The sequence below is a fragment of the Canis lupus genome, chromosome 38, assembly GCF_048164855.1.
Source record: "Canis lupus baileyi chromosome 38, mCanLup2.hap1, whole genome shotgun sequence".
Lineage (NCBI taxonomy): Eukaryota > Metazoa > Chordata > Mammalia > Carnivora > Canidae > Canis > Canis lupus.
The window spans coordinates 5,962,108-5,984,288 of record NC_132875.1 but is presented as its reverse complement, the minus strand read 5'-3'; the positions used below and the strand labels follow the sequence as shown (position 1 = coordinate 5,984,288).

The 22,181-nt window shown below is 50.0% G+C and overlaps 1 protein-coding gene across 1 annotated transcript in view; it reads left to right on the top strand.

The window, feature by feature from the left end:
* Window positions 1–22,181, top strand: part of LMX1A (LIM homeobox transcription factor 1 alpha) — a 152,631-nt gene that overhangs the window by 46,420 nt on the left and 84,030 nt on the right. The gene's annotated exons all lie outside the window — the stretch shown is intronic.

Sequence of the window (22,181 nt, the reverse complement as noted above, 5' to 3'; positions counted from 1 at the left end):
GAACAAAGCAGAGGACAGTAGCCTCTTGTCGTCAGACCTGGGTTCAAATGATGACTGCCACTCACTGCCAGTAGAGCGCTGGGCAATGGTTTTGTGTCCCCGAGGCATTTGTTCATCTGTAAATCGATGAGGATATTTATTCCATGAGGTCTTATTGTGAATCTCTAATGGCACAGTTTGAGGAAGGGACCATCAGGGGTAGGTGGCATTTTTCTTTTTTCTCATTCCTCCAGGTACGAGGAGGTGAATGGGTATCGTGGATCATCGGGAAGGTGGATGGTTCACGTCTGGAGCACCCGGCGATGCTGGGTGCCTGGGGGTTTGGATCCTTCCCCGGGAGTGGGGGGATCTGCTGAGAACCACGCAGGGATGCAGGTTCAGCAGGAGCTGAATCCAGGGGAGGGATTGGAAGCAGAGGTGGTGAGGGAGGTTTCCCTAAAGGAGGGGAGCACGAAGCCACCGCGACAGCCGACCGTCGCCGCTGCTGTTAGAGCAAAGGCAGAGGTCTGTGAGCAGGTCACGGGGTCCCCTTGCATCTGGGGCGAGAGGTAACAAATGAGTTGACAGTCTGCCCTCCAGCCCCCCCGCCGCCAGGACTTCCTCAGTTTTGCCACCGGGGGCTCTTGCTAGGCAGAGGTGCCTTCCCTGCCAGGTTTTTGCTATTAACGTTGATCCCATGTATCAGAGAGTAGAAAGCAAGCCTTGGAAATCCGCATCCAAGTGGGACTCGAGGCTCCCCGTAGCAGCGTGTGCCAAGGGGGGGGGGTGCGGCGTGCTCTCCGCTCCGCATCCAGGAGCAAGCCCTCCGCATCACTCACCCTGTCAGGGTACCGCGGTGGTAATCACTTCCAAATGGCGGTGGGGTGGGGAGGGGGGTCCCCCCCAATCGCCCAAGGAATGTCTTGACTCAGGACGGAAAAGGAGGTTTTCCATGAGCAGCTCCTCTTTCCAAAGGGGACCAACCATAGAATATGAGACGCCCGCGAGCCGCTCTTAGCATCATCCATAATCATAGCCGTGTCAACCCAACAGAGAGGGGGAGGGAACAATAGTCAAGGATGGTGACACGTCCTGTCAAAGGACCTGGGAGGTGCTTTTAGGATGAGCGGCTCCTCCCTCCGAAAATGATGCATGACCTCTCCGGTTGTCTTCTGAGGAGCAAGCGTAAGAGTGTGCACGGGCACCCCTTCTGTCCCTAAATGGATAGACTGGCATGGTGAAAGTCCCTCGTTACACACGCAGATCCACGCTGCAGGGTCCAGTGCAAGGGCATCCAAACCACACGTCACACGGTCACTTACTAGCTATGAGATTTCCATTAAGTCACCTTTCCGAGCCTTGATTTTTCTTACCTGTACAATGGGGATTATAATGCCCGTTTTATAGAATCGTGAGGACTGAGTGATCCCGCTTTTGAGAAAATGTGAATGGCCTCATAGGTGCTCAGTAAAATCACATTAAAATTGTATTGAAGAGGGAAGCCCGGATGGCTCAGCAGTTTAGCGCGTGCCTTCAGCCCGGGGTGTGATCCTGGAGACCCGGGATCGAGTCCTGCGTCGGGCTTCCTGCATGGAGCCTGCTTCTCCCTCTGCCTGCGTCTCTGCCTCTCTCTCTCTCTCTCTCTCTCTCTCTCTGTGTGTCTCTCATGAATAAATAAATAAAATAAAATCTTTTTAAAAAAGTGTATTGAAGAGATGCAGCGTCTTTCTGAGTGTTTTACCTCGGAGGTCTTGCTTGCCGGGTTCCTGCTGGGCACCTGGCAGCGATACACAGGAACATCATACCCAGACTGTGGACAGGTCTGTTGCATGCACAATGATTTCATCTGTTTCTTTCTTTTTTTCTTTCTTCCTTTTTTTTTCTTTTTCTTTCTTTCTTTCTTTCTTTCTTTCTTTCTTTCTTTCTTTCTTTCTTTTTTTTTTTTTATTTCATCTGTTTCTTGCTGCAGCTCTTACTGCAGCTCTTACTGCGCCCACTTGCAGTGGAGGGATCTGAGACCGGGGCTGAAGCGACTTGGCCACGTGGCCCGTCTGTAGGGTGTCCTGGCCGCTCTAGGCTCTCGTCCTGGGCTGAGCACAAGCCCTGTGGAGTCCAGGGGGAACCCACCAGCGGCCACTGGACTGCCTTCCTGCGTGGGATGCGTTGAACCCCGTAGCATTGATGCATCCATTTTAGACGTGGCCTAATCATTTCCTTATGAATATGCTGACCGGCTTTTCCTCAAGACTATTTCTTCCATAGGTGATTCTTTTCTTTCCTTTTTCCTTATATTGGCAAGCAGGCTCCGGAAGCCCTTCTCTGGGTGCCCAACCACCAGAAACGGTTTTGTGTCTCATCAGGAACATGCAGGAGGAAGGAGGGAGGGGTAGTGGCTTTCCTGGTCTTTTTTTTTTTTTTTTTTAAGTTAAAATGTAAAATATGCCAGTGCTCAGGGATGATTTTCATTTAAGATCTCGGTCCAACAGTCAGTTCAAATACTGATGGCTGAATGAGGTTCGCACTAAGAACTCACCATACTCCTCCCACCCGTGGGCCAGGCTCCTATGGACGGAAATTCCTTCACGTGTGTGCAGGACCGGCTGACCTAGGTCAGCATGGCTGCTTGGTTGCAGACTCAGACAGGTCTGTCGTAAGCGTATTGCTGAGGTCTGGAGGTTACAGGTGAATCCACTAGCACCTAACAGCATCTTTATTGAGTATGGACATACGGCACACCTCCCAGAACTCCGGGGCACAGCATGGTCCCAGGGAGGGAGGTCCTGACGGTCTTCTTTATTTTCTCCACCACATGGGCACATTTATGGTATAATAATTATCTCAAATTGTACTTTGGTTTTGGGCTTGCTCAAACCAGCCTTCACTCCCAACTGGTCTTCTCTCTATGTGGGCCCTTGGCTATCCTGAATTCTTGTGGAAGAGCAATTGCATTTTCCGGAGAGCAGTATCTATAAGATTTAAACCTTTTTGGAACTAATTTGGTAAGGTTTGGAGGGACCTTGTGAAGGCCTGTAATGTGATATACACGATGTTTTTCACACGCAAGTTGGAGATCCTCTCTCTTTGTCTCTTGCTGCCTATTATCTTTCCTCTTGCCTTCCCTCCACTTCCAAAGCTGTGCCCTGGCATTGCTTCCTGTGTTGGTCAGCAGAATGAATTTCCTGCCATTTGTTTCACTGTCATTTCTGGAACAAGAAGGAAAGTTTGGCCTGCCTTGCCTGCACCGCCTGATTCCCTTGCATGAAGCCACAGGGAGTTCTCATTACCACTGCCCATATGCACAGACACAGCATCTGTCTCCTGCCCAGGAGAACACCGGGAGAGTTACTGCCAGCGGCTTTGGGCTGACCCCTGTCTCCTGCTGACCGATTCACTGTGTCTGCTGCCTGGACAGGGAAGAGGAGGAGGAGGAGGAGGAGGAGGAGGAGGAGGAGGAGGAGGAGGGTGGTATGGCACACACAGTTTGGGCTCCAGACCATAAGGGCTGGAGTGAAAATCCTGCTGATGGTGGGAAGTCAGGCAGAGGCAGCTCAACCACCAGCCATCTTATCTCCAGGAAGTACGAAGAACCATATCCTGGATGTGTGATGGCGTGAAAGCCACCACCAGGCTAATGGCGAGATGCAGAGACCTTCTCCACTGACTGCATCTTGTGAAGGAGCCGTCACCACGTGATGCAGATAAATGGAGAAAGCACAAGCTGGCCATCAAGTTTAGCTCGTACGGTGTATATTGGTTAGCTGTTGCCACAGGGATGCTGCATCTTGAGACTCAGGACTTAAAAAACCAAACATCTGTCTTACTGATGGTCTCTGTGTTGGTCGGGGCAACTGCCTTTTAAGCTGTGGGTCACTCGGACTTGGCTCCAGGCTTCAGGTTGGGTTCAGGTCTTATCTGTATTTGCTTTGGATCAGTAGCCACGGAGTCATGTTCTCGTGGAGGATGATGGAAGCCAGGCTACACATACACATCAACCCACATTCCATTAACTGAACAAGTCCTATGGTGCAGCCCAAATCAATGGGGGAGGGAAAGTCCCTCCATCTCCAATGGACATGGCAGGAGGGGAGTGAATATTTATGACATTTTAAGTTAAGGTATCACACAAAGTTATGCTTCTAGAAATTCCATCAACTCAAGTTCTGAAGATGGAGAAGAGGAGGAGGAGGTGGAGGCAGCAGGTGAAGGGTATCTGATGGGTTGGTGGGTACTTAACTGGGGTGGTAGTCCCCAGAAGTGGGGCAGTGAGAAGGTGGGCTTCTCTGTATGAACATCTGGGTGACAGGGCTGTGCTGGTTCCCGTGTGCCATGGCTCTTGCTTGGTCAGGCCTTGTCCTGCCCATGACGCCTTATCTCTTAGGCCCTATGGGTTCTGGAATCTGCCTATCCTTCTGTAGTTTTCAAGGAGCTGTGAACGTGAGCTTTTATGCTTGTCACTGAGACCAGTAATAGAGAAGAACCAGGTTCGAGTTGGATGTGGCCAATACTTGAGTTAGATTTCTGTATCCCTGTATTTCTTTTTTTTTTAAGATTTTATTTATTTATTCATGAGACACACACACACACACACACAGAGAGAGAGAGAGAGAGAGAGAGAGAGAAGAGAGGCAGAGACACAGGCAGAGGGAGAAGCAGGCTCCATGCAGGGAACCCAATGTGGGACTCGATCCCGGGTCTCCAGGATCACACCCTAGGGCAAAGGCAGGCGTTAAACCGCTGAGCCACCCAGGGATCCCCTGTATCCCTGTATTTCTTATGAGCAACCAGTGAATACCCAGTCTGACTCTTCTGCTGTAGAATGTGCAGTTGGCCAGCTCCACCCAGGAGCCATGGCAGGAAGAACAGTGGTTATTGGGACTTCTTGGTTTCCGGACACTTGCACAGCTCCCTGTTCTTGCCACAGCCCTGAATGCAGAGGTTGATTTTTTAAAAATTTTTATTTATTTGTATTAATTTTTTTTAGGTGCAACATTTGGCCTACTAAGTCATTCAAACTTAAGCTTTAAGGTTTTCTTCTTGATGTCTCTTTTCCCCCGTGTGCAAGTTTTGAGAACACTCCGTGCAGATAATGTCCTATGTCAGAAGTGTTCTCTCTTCTTTCCTCCTCATCTCCCCCTTGCTCACATATTTCTGGAGGAAGGACCCTTTTTCCAGGGCCCTGTCACTGCTGGGTGGCAATATGTGTCTCTGAGACCCCTTTACTTGGGCAGAGTGCTATTTAACGAAGTCACCCCTACCTGTAGACCAATCCACCTGCATATTTCTTCCTTCCTTCCTTCCTTCCTTCCTTCCTTCCTTCCTTCCTTCCTTCCTTCCTTCCTTCCACACCTACTATGTGCTGCTCGGCACCTTATTTATTCATGAGACACACACACACACACACACACACACACATATAAAAGAAACAGAGACTCGTTCTTAGCTCTCAGGAGGCCCACACTCCAGAGTGCCTAAGAGATAAGGAATAGAGATCAATATAATGCAAAGAGGTAAGTTTAGTGGTGAAACGATGTGCCAGGACATCGTCCTTCAACTAGGACTTGAAGTAGAGGCTTCCTACCCCACTGATGGAGTCAGAGGCAGTAGTGGTGCATGGAAGGTGTCCTGGAAGAGGTGATACCTGACAAGAATTGGCAGATATGGAGAGGAGAAGCTTTGCAGGCTGGTAGGACAGTGTCAGTAAAGCCACCAGGCAAGGTACTCCAGGGAGAAAGAAGCAATTCAACATGGCGGGATTATAGATAACAAGATGGGGCCTGGCCGATGAGGAGGCAGGGAGGGTGGACCAGGGTCTAATAATGGACACCTTCGGATGTCATGTAAGGAGCTTGAATTTGGGGACCCATTGAAAGTGCCCTTTGGAGCAGGCAGGTGACATGACAGGATTTGCACTGTGTTTATATAAAAGCACTCACTGTGTGGAGTTCTTTCTTAATTATTGGGGTTGAGGGAGTAGGAAAAAAACCCTCGGACTCATAGTGGATGATTTCCACTTTTTCACTGTTTGGGCAAACCAGTCCTTCCTGTCCCTGATGACCAGGTTTAGAGGGGGCATATTCCAGGCAAGATGGTCCCAAACGCAAAATATTTTTTGCAAATAATTGAGAAAAGACTGAATTACAGTCATGGCCACTGGGTTCCTTTTTCTTTCTGAGACCAGGCTGTGGTCTTGAAGGATGAAACTTATTTTTGGAAGGAGAAGCAAAATTTATATGGCATACCATGATCCTCCCAATCCCATGAGATGGGCTCCATTATTATTTTAATTAATTAATTAATTAATTAATTAATTAATTTTAGATGAGGATACTGAGGGCCAGAGAGAGTAAGTAACTTTCCCAGAGGGACCTGGTTAGTAGAGCGGAGCCTGGCTGGCCCGCCTCACTTCTGAACATCTCCAGAACTAAACTTTAAAGCAGCGCGCGTGGCACAGTGTCTCCCTGACTCCCTCCTTCCTCCAGGCCCAGAATCTGAACGTCTTGGATCAAGGGAGTGATAAGCTCTTCCTTTTAAGTAAACAACAGCGTCTGGTCTGGGATAACTCGCACACACCAGACAGGACATCCTGTGGAGAAAACATGGAAAGTTTTCTGCTCTGTTGCCATTGCCTTGAAATCCACCCTGAGCGCCATAGCTTGCACCAAGATGACTGTTGGGGCAGAGGGGTCATAGCGTCTGGCGGACCACTGAGGATGGAGGAGTGGCTTCCTTCTCAGTCCGTCCTTAGCCCCATGGGTACCCACCTACTCCCCATCATGCTTTGCCTCCCTGGGACCCAGAGGGCTGGTGGTCGGAGTGAAGAAGGCGTGGGCGTAGGCGCTGTCTGGAGAAACGAGTCATTGGGCTGCCGAAGCCAAGTCCGTGACCAGCATGATCCCAGGAGGGCCAGCAGTTTGTGGTTACTTGGCCACTCTTCCAGCTGAGGAATGTGCTTCCCCCTTCTCATATGTCTTGTGCTTTTGTAAATTTTGACGAGGATCCATGAACAACCCAAAGCACCAGAGTGGGTACAAGGTCAGCCAACCACAAAGCATTCCCGGCCCCCAGCACATTCGGACTAAGTCAGATGCCACTTGTGAGCCATAAAGGAGATGATCACTTCATGGATAAATGCAGCTGGGACCCCGTGGGCTGCGGAAAGGCAGAGGCGAAGGCGGCCCGTCCCAGAATTTACCTGCGCATTTGGGAGCATCTTGGAGTCTTCTGCTTGGTGCTGTAATCTTGGCACAAAAACTGTGTTCTCGCTAGCTCTACATTCCTGGTTTTGGCCCAAGATGTGTAAAAATTATACGTTATCTTTTCAAAGCTCGAGAATTTCATCATTATTATTTATACTACACCCTTGATTTAAGGCGATTTACAGTCACGACAAAGCTACGGACAGAACATCTGTGTCCCGCCCCCCACCCTCCCCCCATCCACATGTTGAATTCTAATCTCCAGTGTGATGGGGTTTGGAGATGGGGCCTTTGGGAGGTAGTTAGGGTCAGAATAGGTCACGAAGGGAGGGACCTCATGATGGGATTAGTGCCCTTATGAGAAGAGGGGGAGAACGGAGCTCTCTCTGTCATGTGAGGACACAGCAAGGAGACACCATCTACAGACCAGGAAACAGGCCCTTGCTGGGATCCAAATCTGCCAGCACCTTGGCACCTTGGTTTTGAACTTCTCAGCCCTAAGAACTCTAAGAAATAAATGCTGCTTGTTTAAGTCCCTCAGGCTATGGTGTGCGTTGTAGCAGCCTGAGCTAAGACAGCAAAGGTGCAATAAAATAATTGGAACAAGAATGCCAGAGAAGGAGCAGAGTAATGAAGGGGAGCAAGAGGCGTTCCAAACACATAGGCTTAGAGGATCCTTCAGGCGAACACATGACACTTTGTTCTGAGTTTCCAAGGAGCCAGGAGGGAAAAGCAACGATCCTGAGTTATTGGTGGGTTGGGGGCCTCCACTGCTAGCAACTGGCAGCCTCCCCATGCACCAGGAGAGAGAAACTTTGCCTTTGATACTGTTCTCTAAAGATGAGGGATCCTAGGAACGATTATCTTAGGGTCACCGGACAACTTTGTGGGCAGTGATTTTTGTAAAAATGACTGCCAGGCGCTCAGTAATACTGGTCTTTCATCTTCATGGCCTCTGGGTGAGGTAAAAAGTGATCAGGGACGGGTATTTTCAGTGGACGGTTGGAGAAACTGAGGGGAGGGCTTGGACCACCATTGTCAGGAGTACTTAGGGAGTGAGGGGGAGAGCTTTGACCAGCGTCACCAATGTCTGAGAACATCCTCTTCTTTAGAAAAGTGTGAGCAAGGGGAAGAGGGAAGCGGGGGTATCCTGTTGGCTCTGCTGCGTGAGCATCTGTCGGCATGACTTTGGGAAAGTCACCTAACTGCAGGTGAGTGACCTGTGAGCTTCGCAGCATCCTCTACTGCGGAAGCAGAAGGTGGACGATGTTTTGAAGATCTCTCCTGTGATTTGGTAATCCCTCCCTGCCTCCTCTCCCCCTTCCCCGGGCCCGTCCCCAACAGCCATGTACAGAAGTAAAACCAAATGAAATAAGTCATCTCACAAAGAATTACTTCATCTCAAAAAAGTAAGCTGCTTTCTAGGGATACATAACTTGGCAACAGTTGAAAACAAAGGAAAAAGCAAAGAAGCCGTTTCATCTGTGTTCATTTTGTTTGTCCTTTCTGTCTTCACCCGCCTGTTGCTTTGCACCTGATTTTGTTTTCTCCTTAAGGTACATCTTGGAACCTGGCTGTCATTTTTAACACTGGGGGAACATATTTAGCAGAGTGTTCTCGACTTTTTTTTTTCTTTTGGCACTGAATTCCAGCAGGTTGGAAGCTGCTTGTGTGTATACACAGGGAGGAAGGGCGCCTGTTCGGATGGGTGTCGAGTGACCGAGAATGGTTCGTGTGGTGTGATGCGCTGCATTTGCTAGCTCCCCCTCATTCTCTGTGCGTGCACGTTTTAAGTAAATTTTAGGTCTTAAATTTCAGATCTTAGGGAAATCCTGGCGTGTTCTAGTATTGTGCTGACAGACGAGCGTGTTCGGGAAGAGTGTGTCTTAGACTCATGCTAGCTTGGGGTGAGCCAGATGCTCTGTGTGTGTCAGGGTGGGGGGCTCTAGGGTTGTGGTGCCCAACTGCGCAGGTGCCAGGTGGGGTGATAGGCAGGTGGCTGTAACACCCCATGGAACTGGGGCTGTAGGGAGTTCACTTGCATCGGGGTTTCTGCAGATGGCACAAGGTCGCAGTCCTGCAGCTTCTCACCAGGTTCAGAATTGTGTTAAGCTTGTCCTGAGAGTTCGTGGTTTTGAGTCCTCATTGTGCATATTTGCACAGTGGACAGAGGAGAATTTTACTGTGATGTCGTATATATGGAAAGCAGGTATCTGGGGTCGGATTTGCTCTACGCCAGAACACTGCCATCAAACGCCTGTCCTGAGAGCCCCCCCCTCCCCAGATGCCACCCAGGAGCTTCTCTGGCTGGTGCCACCTCTGTCTATAATTTTTCCTGGGTTCACAGGCATCCCAGGATCCATGGCTAAGGAGAAGCAGAGAGGGGTGGGGGTGGGAAGGGGGTAGGGAGAGGTCTGGGCATTTCTACAATATCATATGCAAGTGCTGTGCAAATAAAATGCAAATGAACACGGAGGGCTCAAGCGCTGAGCAAAGGTGATGCAAATTTGCTTTTAATTTCCCTGCAGTTGTAGGCACTGCGGAGGCATCCAGGGAGCCGCTGGGAGGAGCGGGCCGCCGTGGGGAGACAGAGATGGGCGCTCGGTGGTCAGTGGTGGACTTGACTCTGGCTCTTGCTGTTTGACGTGCCAATAGACAGCAGCTCCTCGGAGGACAGCTGAGGAGAACCACTATCTCTGCACTTGGAAATGAGGGATGCTTGGGAGAAGGGAGAAGAGGGCTTGGCTGGGGTCAGGTCAAGGTTCTGATGGGGAAGAAGGTTGCGTGGAGCACTTTCCGGTATGTCTGGGGAACTCTGCTGAGGAAGCTTCCCCAGTCCCTAAGTGATGAGGAAGCCCTTTCCAGAAAGTCAAGGGGAGAATGAAGTACAGAGGTCTAAAGTTGTGAGCACGTTGTAGCTGATGGCAGGTTCTGGCCAGCCCTGAGCTCAGAACGAATTGGCGAGAACTCCGGACATCAGCTGAAGCTGAGGATGGTGTGGGCTCTGAAGAACGGATGGGTCAGGGGTGGGCCTGCTGCCACCTGTTGGTGTCATGCTCAGCAGGGCTTCTGATGAATCCATCACCATGTAACTAACTCTTCCCAAAGGGTCCTTAGGGAAGAGTTTTCTGATCCAGTGTCTCTTGTCCCACAGAAGTTCTTGGGCAGCCAGTTGTAGGTATCTGAACCAGTGACCCAACAGTCCTGCTGGGTCAAGGCCAAGGATGGGCCCCAAATCAGGCCTTCGTATCTCCTGCCTGAGAGACAGTCTGAGAGGGGAAAAGAAAGGATTTGGGAGATGAAGTCAGGTGTCAAGAAGAGCCAACTGCCACCTTTAATAGTAGAGTTGCTGAAAGAGTACTGGTCTCTTTTCTTTCTTCTCCCCACCCCCCCCTTTTTTTTGTAGCGTTTTTCTTGGTTGCCCTGTTATCAGTCATACATGCAGGAGCTCCAAGAGAAATATGTTTTAACATCCTGAAACTGAATTATTAAATGGGGATTAACTTGGTGTTGACTTTTCTTCATGGCTGATTTGCAGTATAAACTGGGTTTAAGGCATCTTTCGCTAAACCTTCTGGATTTCGGTGGATCGCATTGGATGAGCCATTCATTAAAGATTTCATGCTGATGTTATTTGTTTAGGCTTTGATGCCCTTTTTCTGTTTTCCCTCCCCTTTCATTCAATAATGATATCTTTCAGGCAGAGAATACCTTCCATCCTGTGGTATTAAGGGCTTTCCATGATAGAGAGCATGGCCCCATGGCCAGCAGCGAGGCAGGAACTCAGAGGACTGTGGTGGCCTGGCCTCATCCCCAGGTGGCCATATAGCTGGGACTCTCTGCGAGAAGGAGTAAGCCCTGGGCTCCCTGGTTGGCAGATGCCTCCTCCAGCTGCTCTTGGAAACCTTGGGTCCATTAACAAGGGAACTTGCCTTTTCGTTTTAGTCTTCAAACACCCAGAGAGAATGAATCACTTAAATTCATGTGACGCGTAGATGTCCATCATCGCATTCTTGTCAGGGAGCAGATATTGAAGAGAAGAGGAAGGGACCAAGATCTACTAGAAGGACACTCACTGGCTCTGTTAAAACCATGGGTCTGAACCCTGCTTCCCCCTCAGACAAGTGATTCAGCCTCTGCGAGTCTCCCTTGTTCATCTGCAAAGTAGGAAAAATAAAAACACTCTTGGTGTTGTGAGGATTAAAGAAAATGATTCTCGTAATGAGCTCAGCATATGATAGATGCTCAGAATTTCCTTTCCACATGCAGACACGCTTCATGCAGCTGAGTCGTGGTGTTGGCACCATTTTTAGCCATTATCCTCACAATGTAAGTACTTCCTTTGATCCTATGGGCTCTCTCTCTCTCCATCGTTGTTAGAGGCTGCCCCGTATCACATGTGGTCATTTGCCACACTTACTGTGGAGTATTTTGGTTGTTTCCCAACTTCAGTCCCCTTCTATGGGCCTTAGAGACTCCTGTCTAAGGAACATGCTGCCTCTGTTCCCTCTGGAACACGGAGATGAGAGATGATCTCAGATGGCATGGGAGCATTTCACACGGACCAGCCACCTCGGCCCTGGCCAGCGCTCAGCTGCCAAAGTCCAGGATGGCACTTTGAATGTCATTCTCAGCCCTTTGGGCCCCACATTAATTGGTCTGTTCTTGCAGCGGGGTGTCCCCACTGTGTGCATCTGAGGCCTGGCCTGCAGCACCACGGATGTGCTGCTCCCTCTCTCTTTAGAACCCTTTGGCCAATTGTAGGCGTTTCCTCCCTTGAACCCCTGCTGACAGAGGCCTCACTGGCCCTGCTTTCCCCGCTGCCTGGGCCACATGCCTTCCAGCTGAAACTTGCACTTGAGCCTCCGGAGTCTTTCAGTCTCTAAGTGACAGAGGTCCTCGCTGGCAATACATGAGCTCTCGTTCTCCCCAGCTGGCTGTGTAGAACCCAGCCCTGCCAGAGAAAAGCACACCGGCGCTGGGGCACGTGCATGCCCGATGAAGGGAAAGATGGTCAGCCAAGGGGCTTTAGTACCTGCACCTAAGAGGATGCCTCTCTGGGACATTTTAGGTTTCAGCCTCTTAGCTCACGTTTCACTCTTGCAAGTGGTGTGAGGCTCCTTCTTCAAGGAGCACCTTGAATTGTCTTTCTGTCCTACGACCTTGCTTTCCTGGTTTAGGAAATGGGAATAGGCTTTTAATGGGCTGGATGCTTGACACGCATTGTCACATTGAAGCTTCTCACAGTTTGGTGCAGTGGGCTGGATTTTATTATCTCTATTTTATAGATGGAGGCATTTTACAGATGAGGCATCAGGCTTTTTTTTTTTTTTAAGATTTTTTTATTTATTCATGAGAGTCACAGAGAGGCAGAGACACAGGCAGAGGGAGAAGCAGGCTCTGTGCAGGGAGCCTGATGTGGCACTTGATCCCGGGACTCCAAGATCATGCCCTGAGCCAAAGGCAGATGCTCAACCTCTGAGCCACCCAGGCGTCCCAGAGGCGTCAGACTTTGAGAGGCTGAATGGTGTGCCTGAGTTCCCAAACCGATATAGCATGGGTGCTGATAATGGACTCAGTTCTACTGAACCCTCAGGCTTGGTGTGGGGGCAGTGGAGCAGGGGTGAGCCTTCTTCCTGGCTATGTGGGCTGCAAGGTCTTAGGGTCATTTAGGATCTTAGCCCTGGAGGTCACAGGAGGTGCCTAAAGTTGCTCTAGAGTCTTCTGGGAATCCATTTTTGTGTCTACTAATGTCCACCCCCTAGCCCTCCCTGGCCACCACTGTCTTCACCCAGAATGTAGAGGCCTTAAGACCATCGCCCACCGTTTTGCTTTTCAGTGTTGAGTGTTTTGCTCCTTGAGTGCAAGTTGGGGACATGCAGAAAACTAACATTAGACCATTTCAGCCTCACTGGGAGTTGAGACGTCCAGGGTTGCTTTCAGCCTTGTGTTTTCCTGGTGAGATAAAGGACACAACAAGCCCTAGGAAATACTGATCCCTAGGTCCTGCCCAGACCAGTGATGCCAGGACCGGTGGGGGTGTGGTGTGAGCATCGGAGGTGTCTCTGCACCACCCGTCGTCACCGCCCTGGTAATTCTAGTGTGCAGCTGGGAAAGAGAGCCTTTATTTTAACCTCTGAAGGAAAGAGATTTGCAGTACTTGGGTGGGCAGAAGGGGAAGGACAGCAGAGTTTACCTGTCCGTTCATTCAGGACCTAATGTTCTAAGTATTGTGCTTGGGGCTCTAGAGGCATCTAAGACGCCCTCTTCCTAGTCTGATGGGGAAGAAACACACAATTAACTGAGCTCAGACCAGGCACATGTTGTGGTTTGCACACCTCCGCACCCAAGGAGCTTGTTACAAATGCAGGAGCTAACACACTTGCTAAATGTGGGCTTACTCTCCTGCTAAACCAAGCATATTCAAGCCCCACAGCCTTTCTTGTAACCCACACAGTAATGGAGAGGAAATGCACATTCTCTGGAAACAGAGTAAAAACATAAAGTGACATTGCTCGCAGCACCAGCCAGTCCAGGAAGCCCTGTTCTTTGTAACGTCTACTGGTTCATACTGGGAAAAGCCTGTGTGAGAGGGAAGAGTGACCTTGAGGTCCCTTGAGGCCGGGACCTTCAGGTACCCGATCTGACTTGGTGGCTGTGGTGGGGCCCAGGCATCTGCTGTTTGTGCTACCCATGGGGTATGGAGGGGTCGCTCTAATGAATCAGGGAAAAAGCAGATAATTCTGAACGGAGACTGTGAAGAAGGCTTCACCGTGGAGGTGATGTTTGGAACTGGCCCTTCTGCGTGGGGCTGCACACCTTTACGGCCCTCTGAAACCACATCTGCATTTTGTCGGGTATGCTGGTACTTCTCCTCTGGGATGGTGAGCTCCAAGCACCCAGCAGGAAAGTCCTGGCCCCTCTTGCCATTCCCTGGCTGGCTCTTCATGCCCTGGCATGCATCTCTGCACCTTGCAGATGCCCTTCCCCATCTGCAATGCCCTTCCCGCTTTCCTTCGACCGGTCGGTTCCCATTTGTTGTTCAAACCCAAGCCAGACTCCTTTCGCAGGAGGATTTTGGGATCGCTGGGGAACATCCTGTATAAGTTTGACGCTCCCTGTTTCTCCCTATCTTTTGAAGAGGAAAGTGTCTAAGGATGGCTGGGATTTAGCAGAGTGGGGTGAGGGAGGTTAGGAAGTAGCCTTCTGCAAAGGGAGGAGGATGAGCAACACAGGACAGAGTGTTCTTGAGGCCTGGCAAGCCCTGGCAGGCCTCCGTGCGCGGGGTGGCATCTGAGGCCGGGATGGGTTTAGTAGGCTAAGTTTGGACGCGGGGCTCTGGCGTGGGGTGTGCAACGGCACTGCGATGTGATCAAATCTGTTCTAGAAGGAAACACACGCACTCCTGGTGACAACGCGGAGCATCTGCTTGCTTCCACAGATCTGTGTAGAGTGGAAAGAAATTTGGGGGTTGGCCTACAATTCTGCTTTTCAGATATATGTCCCTTCTACACACGTGGCTGTCTGTGTATTTACACAATTTAAAAGAACTCACAAGCAAGTCAGGCTCATCGGCTTCTATTTATGTATGTAATTGGAGTGGGATTTTAAGTCTGGATCTTTAATCAGTTCTCGAAAGGTTACAACTGTTTCCAACCAACCTTTTCTGGCCAAAGAAATATTTAGGATGAGAGAAGAGTAAAAAATGTGCAGTGTTGGTCTCCTGGGGCCCAGGATGGTGCCCGAGACCCGTGCGCAGATTCCGGGCCCATCTGTTCGATTTGCTGCTACCAGCCACGTGAACTTTATGTTGATTGCGGTCTCTTCCCGTCTGCCTCCTGGGAGCTAGTTTTCTCCAGGGCCTGGGGCTGAGGACCAGCACTAGGGAGGGGACTCTTCTTAAAGAGCCAGCCCTTACCTTTCCATTCATGGCTTTAATACTCCTGTGTCCTTCTCTCTCTGCAGGAGAAAGTATCTTCACTTTTCCATACAAGTAGGTGGAATTTCTCCACTGATCACACACTTTCTGATTGCAGTGTTGACCCAGGTGCCCCTGTTCTTAGGAGGGCTGGGGGTTTCTGTTGGAGCAGGAAAAAAAAAAAAAGAAGCCTCAGTTTTTTCGAGGCAATGTCATTAGGTTATGTCTCTTAAAAAAATAATTATATCTGATTTTGAAGGGAACCTCCTATTTGTTACAGAGAATTTGGAATACATAAAACAGAAATGAAAATACTCCATCATCACACGATCTAATGTTTTGTTACCTGGCTTCATGTTTTTTTTTTCCTCCATCTCTGCTTCTCTATATTTATAAGGATCATATTATAATACATATTATCTTACAAACAGCTTCTGCATTGAACAACTTATCATGAACACTTTCCCGTCGCATTAAAAGTTCTTTCACATTTCCAGTGTCAGTTTCAATGGCTGCATAATGTTAAATTGGATTTATGTACCATAGGATCCAGCTGTTGGACATCCTTGATTTTTTTTTTTTTCTGTAGGGAGTCAAAGCTGAAACTCAGATAGGCTTCAGATTGGCATCCATGCATCGTCTGTAACTGCGTGCAAACATGCATGTGCATTTAATCTTCATGGGGAAAAAGTACCACTGCTTTTATTAGATACTCAGAGGTTTAACTGCTGGAGGGTCAGAAATGGATAAATATACTTAAGTTAAATCCCCAGAAGAGGAATTGCTGAGTCTGAATGGTCTGTACATTTTTAAGGCTTTCGATGACCTTGCCAGCTTGTCCTCCCAGGGGAGCTGTGGCAGTTTACTTTGCCACCAGCAGCAGCCAGGAGCGCCTGTGTCCCTGTACCCTGGCCAACCATGACCAACCCGAGGCATCACACCTTTAGAGACTTGTCATCAAGTTACTACTGGCTGTTCTGGCCCTTGGCTTCTAAGTTCACTTTAAGCGTTGCAGAGTGAGTGCTCCTGTTAGAGACAGGGGCACCCCAAATGCTGCAAGGGTGGCGGAGGTCTGGCTGAAAGGGTTTCTAACTGGAAGATCTGGTTGGCAACCAAGTCAGCACAGCCACCTCCCTTGCTGTGCTCGCCAGGCAGGGTGGTGGTCAGCAGCTGGGTCGCCAGGCTCAGACTTGATTGTGTTTTCACGTTGGTCCCCGTGCTTGCCCTCTAGCTGTGTTACCTGGCACAGGTGTGTGAGCACTCCACATCTCCGTTCCCTCCTGCATAGACTAGGTAGGGATCTAGCATTCATGCCCATCCCACCCGTTAGGGCTCCAGCGAAGCCCAGTGAGAATGCCCTTGCGTGGCACTTAGCTTAGTGTCCACGGCATGTGCTGAGCCGTCATCGGCTGTCACTCTTATGAGCGCACCATTCTGCGGGTGGCTCCCTCCCTCCAAGTCTTAGGCCATGGTTCTCCATGTTGCAGCTTTTAGGGCTGGGAAAAGTCTTACTGATGTTTCTTTCAACTCAGGTCTTTAATTCTGCAGATGAGACAACCGACGAGACGTACTGGCCCCCACTGAAACAGGGAGAGTGGTCCCTCCCGGTTCAGAGGCTGTTTTTGAGGACCAGACATCGTCTGTAAAGTTCTTTTAAACCTGCACACACTGATCCTGTGTCAGTTAGTTGTGCACTGTCTGCATGGCTCAATACAAATCAAACCCAAATGGAAATCGGCTACCTGGAACCTGGGGTTAACTGGAATCTTCCTAAGCCCTTTCTTTCCTTGAAGCCACCTAGCCCAGCGTCCTGCAGAGAGCTCTGCCCTAGTACCTGTTTCCAATGTTCACAGGGAGTGTGACAAGTGCTCCAGGTTGGGGTGGAGGATCGTCAGCAGCCCTGGTTATGTTTGTCTATCCCGGATCCCTGGGTCTTGTTCGTCTCTGAGGCCCACCACCTTGCCCGCACTGTGAAAGAATGAGCGAATGAATGATGCCTCCCTAGAAGAAATGAAGGGGAATAATTTTCATCCCTGGGCGTTTTCAAGTCTAAATCTCTTAGCTGGGGGGTTCGCAGGTGGATGCCGTGGGCTGAGTATCCTGCTGCACAGGTGGACTCCAGGTGTGATGCCGGGCCTCTCTGCTGTGAATGAACCTCAGAACCATCTCGAGTGTCTAACCCGTCCTTTCCCCTCTGCCTTTCACTGCACAACAACCACTCCTACGGCAGACTCACCTTCTGAACCTTGCTTCCTCTCTGTGTGGTTCTCAGGGCTTTTAAGACGAAAACGATGTTTCCAGAATGGGCAACGCTGAGTCTGCTGTAAAAAAGGAGATTCCCAGTAGCTGTGCTCATTTCCCCCTACTTGCTAAAGAAAAAGAAAAACCCAGAATCCTGTAGAAACACGATGCCAGATTGTGCTTTTTATAGCTGGTTTGTGTTGGCTGTCTTTCAAAGCCCAAAAGTAAGTGTGCCTGCCTTTGCCAGCCATCCCTGCCTGTCTTCGTCCGCTGTGAGCAGCCGGGTAGTATGTGGTGGTTCGGAGGACAGGTCTAAATCCCAGCCCCGCCGCTGACTGGTTGTGTGATATCAGGAGAGTGATTTAACCTCCCTGACCGGTTTCTGATGCCTGAAGTGGAGATGATAACAGAACCTACCTCGTGGGGTTGAAATGGGGACCAAATGTATCAACGTGTGTAAAACAGCACGTGCTACTACAAGCAAGCATTCAAGATTGGGCATCTCTTTTATTTTGAATTTTGCTAGTGATTTCGGCCTAAGGAAGAGTCACGGGTGATTAGGCGTGGTCCAGTTCACTTACCTCCTTCTCTAGATGAGGGAACTGAGGCCCAGAGAGGTAAAGTGAGGGACCCAGATTGACTCAGCTGGCATGTCACATGGATGGAAACAGGCAGACCAGACCTCGAACCACCCTCTCTTCGCCTCTGAGCCAGGGGCAGATTACTTGCTGCTGCTCACATGGGTGTTTCACGCGCCTTGGAGTGGTTTGTCCGTTCTGGTGGCCCCATCCTTCCAGCCAGCCCCTGTGCATCTCATCCCTCCGTATCCCCTTTGGAGCGAAGGGCCTGGAAACCCAGTCGTCGGCTGCTGAGCGGAACCGCTGCGAAGGTGGAGAGCATTGGCAATGGCTGGAGTTTGCAGGGCAACTGTCGGAACAGTCTTTAGATCTTATATTGGTGACTAGGAGCCATTTACGTCCATACTAACAGGTGAGCAGCGGAACGGGCGGGTGTCTGAAGTGGTGATATTTAAGCAGGAGTTGGGTGTAAATTTAGCAGAGATGCTGGGGAAAGAAGGCTAGAATAAAGGAACTCGATTGCCTCCAGTCCAGTGGTCCTCAACGTAAACATGCATCAGAATCACCTTGTTAGGGAGACGGGCACTGAGGAGGGCATGTGATGGGATGAGCACTGGGTGTGATACTATACGTTGGCAAATTGAATAAAAAAAAAAAAGAATCACCTTGTTAGAACAGGCTCGATAAATACAGATGGCTGGGTTTCACCCCCGAGTTTCTGATTCAGAAGGTGGGGAGGAGGGCCGGGAATTTGGCTCCCTTAACAAGCTTTCTGGCAACGCTGCTGGTCCAGGGACCAAACTTGGAGAACCACAGCTCTCCAGTCTTTCAAGTCTGAAAGGCTATCATTCTTAACCCTCCTTGAGAGTCGTTAGCGTCTTACCATCTGCTGAGTTCTCAGCACTTAGCACAGTGTCTGACTCATGATAGGTGTAGTGGCCTAAAAATGTCCCCACAGAGATCCTGGTTCCTAACCCCTTATTTGGAACAAGGACCTTTGCAGATGTGATTAAGTGGAGGATTTTGTGATGAGATTATCCTGGATTAGGCAGGTGAGTCCTAAAGAGCCACAGGGGGAGATCTAACACATACACACACAGGCACACGCACGCAGGCACACGCGTACACACATGTATACACATGCACACGTGCACGTGAACACACACACTCACAGAGGTGATGTGAAGATACAGGTAGAGATTGGAGTGGTGCATTCACAAGCCAAGGAATGTTAGTAGCCACCAGAAACTGGAAGAGGCAAAAAAAAAAAAAAAAAAAAAAGAAAAAAAGAAACTGGAATAGGCGAGGGACAGATTTCCCCCAGAAGCCTCCGGAGGGCATTATGACCCTGCTGATACCTTCATACCAACCTCATGACACAGTTGTGACCCACAGAATGGTGAAGAATAAATACCTGTTGCTTTAAGCCCCCAAGTTTGTGATAATTTTTCACAGTGGCCAGAAGAAAGGAGTATGGTAGGTATTTGGCAAACATCAATGAGAGGAGTACCGGAGCTTAGATGCAGATATTAGGATGTCCATTTAATTGGTACATAAACCGAGGGCTCCCTGGATCTGGTCTATGCATACGTTTACTCAAAAGGATGCCCAGGTCTGTGCCTGCCTTGTTTCCCATCTTCTAGCCCGGTGTCCCCCGCCCCACCCCTAACTGCATGTTAGGAGGATTGAACTGGAATCCCCAGCTGTAGGGCCTAAGCTGTGTTATTCTTTGAAAAGTTTCTCAGGTGCTTGGGGTGTGTAGCCAGGGCTGGACACCACCTAGGCCACGTTCTTCATGGAAGCTGGCCCACCCTGTGGTGGCAACTAAGACCATAAATACGTGAGGGACTTGAGCGTTTGCAAAGCACTCCTGTCAAATTGAACCCCGCAGTGGCCCCCTGAGGCAGGCAGGCAGGGTGGATGCTGTCTTCTTTCTCCGGATGTGTGATGAGGCCTAGAAGCGGGACCAGCCTCAGCCCCTGACCCACACTCGGTGCGTCCTGCGCCCCAGGACAGTGTTGCTTGTGATGGTGTGCACCTGATGACACTCAGCATGGGCTGGCAGTCCGGAGATTTTGGACACTGGAAGCATGAACACTTGTATAGATTGCATCACCTGAGATGTGGGATGAGAGGAGAGGTCAGTGCGATTCAAGGCTGGGGAGCCTTAGCGACATTTCTCCCGAAGAACTTCACGTCCCTCCCCACGCCTGTTGCTGGGACACTGCATCTGACTCTTGAGCCAGGCTTGGGAGCCCAGTGGCCCCTGAGAGCCCTCGCTCACTCGCGAGCACAGGGACCCTTCTGGAGGAAATGAGTTTCCACAGCACCGATTTGCTTATGTGAGTGCTGGGGGCCTCTTGGCTCCTGTTTCTCTCAGGGACAGTCGGAGAAGGGTAGCTGAGCACACGTTTGGGTGACTTTTGGGTCAGGGGTTTTAAGTCGCATCAGCAGTACCCCTCCCCCTCGCAAGCGCAGTTGCACACCTCGCCGTCACTTCACAATGTGAGGGCACAGGGCCCGCGGGCCACAGTCTCTGGCCTGGTGCACGGGGACGCCCCAGCGGGGCCCCGCGGGTCTGTTTGCTGTGTCCACTCGGCCCAGCTGCTCGCGCTGGCGCCTCGCTCTGCCAATCGGATATTACCTAGTGATTTTTATGGAGTCAAACCTAGAGGAAATTTGAGGACGAGATCACTTCCTCTATTTTAATTAGAGTTCTGAGACTGTTTGCCTCCAACGCAACTGCACCACCGCACATCTGCAGCAGGCGGGCTGCCGTGACCGTGGTCAGGCGCCGTGGATGGCAACTATCCGGAGAGGGTTATTTGAAGAGCCAGGTCAGGACTGCCACTGCCGGCTGAGTGTGCGCGAGCACAGACACACACTCGCGGTGGACCCCATACAGATGTTTGAGCAATCCCTGGAGAACACACATTTTCTGTTGTAATAAAGGAAAACACAGTCCTCGGTGGTAACCTAGGAGACATGGGGTCCCCCCAGAATTGGAATCTTTAACCACATGTTGGCTGCTTGCAGGCCCGGCCCGGGAGGGCCTTTCCTGGTGCGGACTTCACGTCGCCTTGTAGTTCCCGGCGGCAGAGGAGACAGCTGCCTGCTGTTCGCTCGCACATAAATCCCTGGGGAGAAATAAGAGCTAAGTGGTTGTTACAAAGGGGTGAAGGGTTTGGCTCTCACGGTGGCGGCTAGTCACAGAAACGGCTCTGCTCTTCCCCACGATGCTTCTCCTCCCCAGACACCTTTCTGCCCCTAATCTCTGTGCATGTTCTGGAATCACAAGGCTGGAAGGGGGATCGGGGGGCCACCTACCCACACCCCTCATCCCCCCCCTACACTGCCTGTCAGTTCTTGCGTGCTGGCCCGGCCCAGGAGAGCTGTCCATCCAGTCACCCCCTGGGATGGGCATAAATATTGTTATCTCCATTTAATAACGTGGCGCTGGAGCAAGGTAGAGCGTATATTTGTTCCAGGGGAAATGACAGCGGTTTTAAGCCTAGTGACTTGGAGGTGATTTAAACCCCCTCATCTGGATTTGTTTAACACACTTCAGTTTTATTATTCGGTTTTCATACAGGAAGTTAATGAATAACTCAGTCCGGCTCTATAGCTATACAACCAAACAAGGGACCCTGGCTGGGAGTTCATTCTCAGGACAGGCGTACCTCGATTTACACAATAGCAGAAGTCTTGGGAAATTGTCTCTCCATCAGATTTTTGAAATAAGAGCCTTTAGAGGAATGAGGAATATAGCAGTCAGTGGGTTTATTGTTGTTTTTGAGGTTTTGTTTTGTTTTTTTCCTTTCTGTTTTTAAGGAAAGCCAAGATGCATTTTGGAACATGGATGACTTTCCCCTAATTGACTTTTTATGGATTTGTTGGGAATAGAGGATTCCTCAACAGGACTTTGTTTTAAGCTTGGGGATCGTGGCTCAGGGGGCAGGTGTGACCCTTTTAGGAGGTCTTGCCAGGGAGTTGAATGAATCGATGCTAGACCATTTGAGCAGAGGGACCCATCTTCGCCCTTCCTGGATGAAGTGCACCAGTGTTCTGGAACGCAAAAGAAGAAAACAATTCACAGATGTAACCTCTTTCAGGGCCCAATTCCAACCACATCTTGACACTGTCTCCTTTTTTGGCAAATCACTTTCTGAATCTGGGCTTCCTTCATTAAAGAGAGGTGTCATCTGTGCTTCAATTATCTATTAGGAGGGGACTGGGAAAGAAAAGTGCCTTGAGGTCCTTTATTTATTT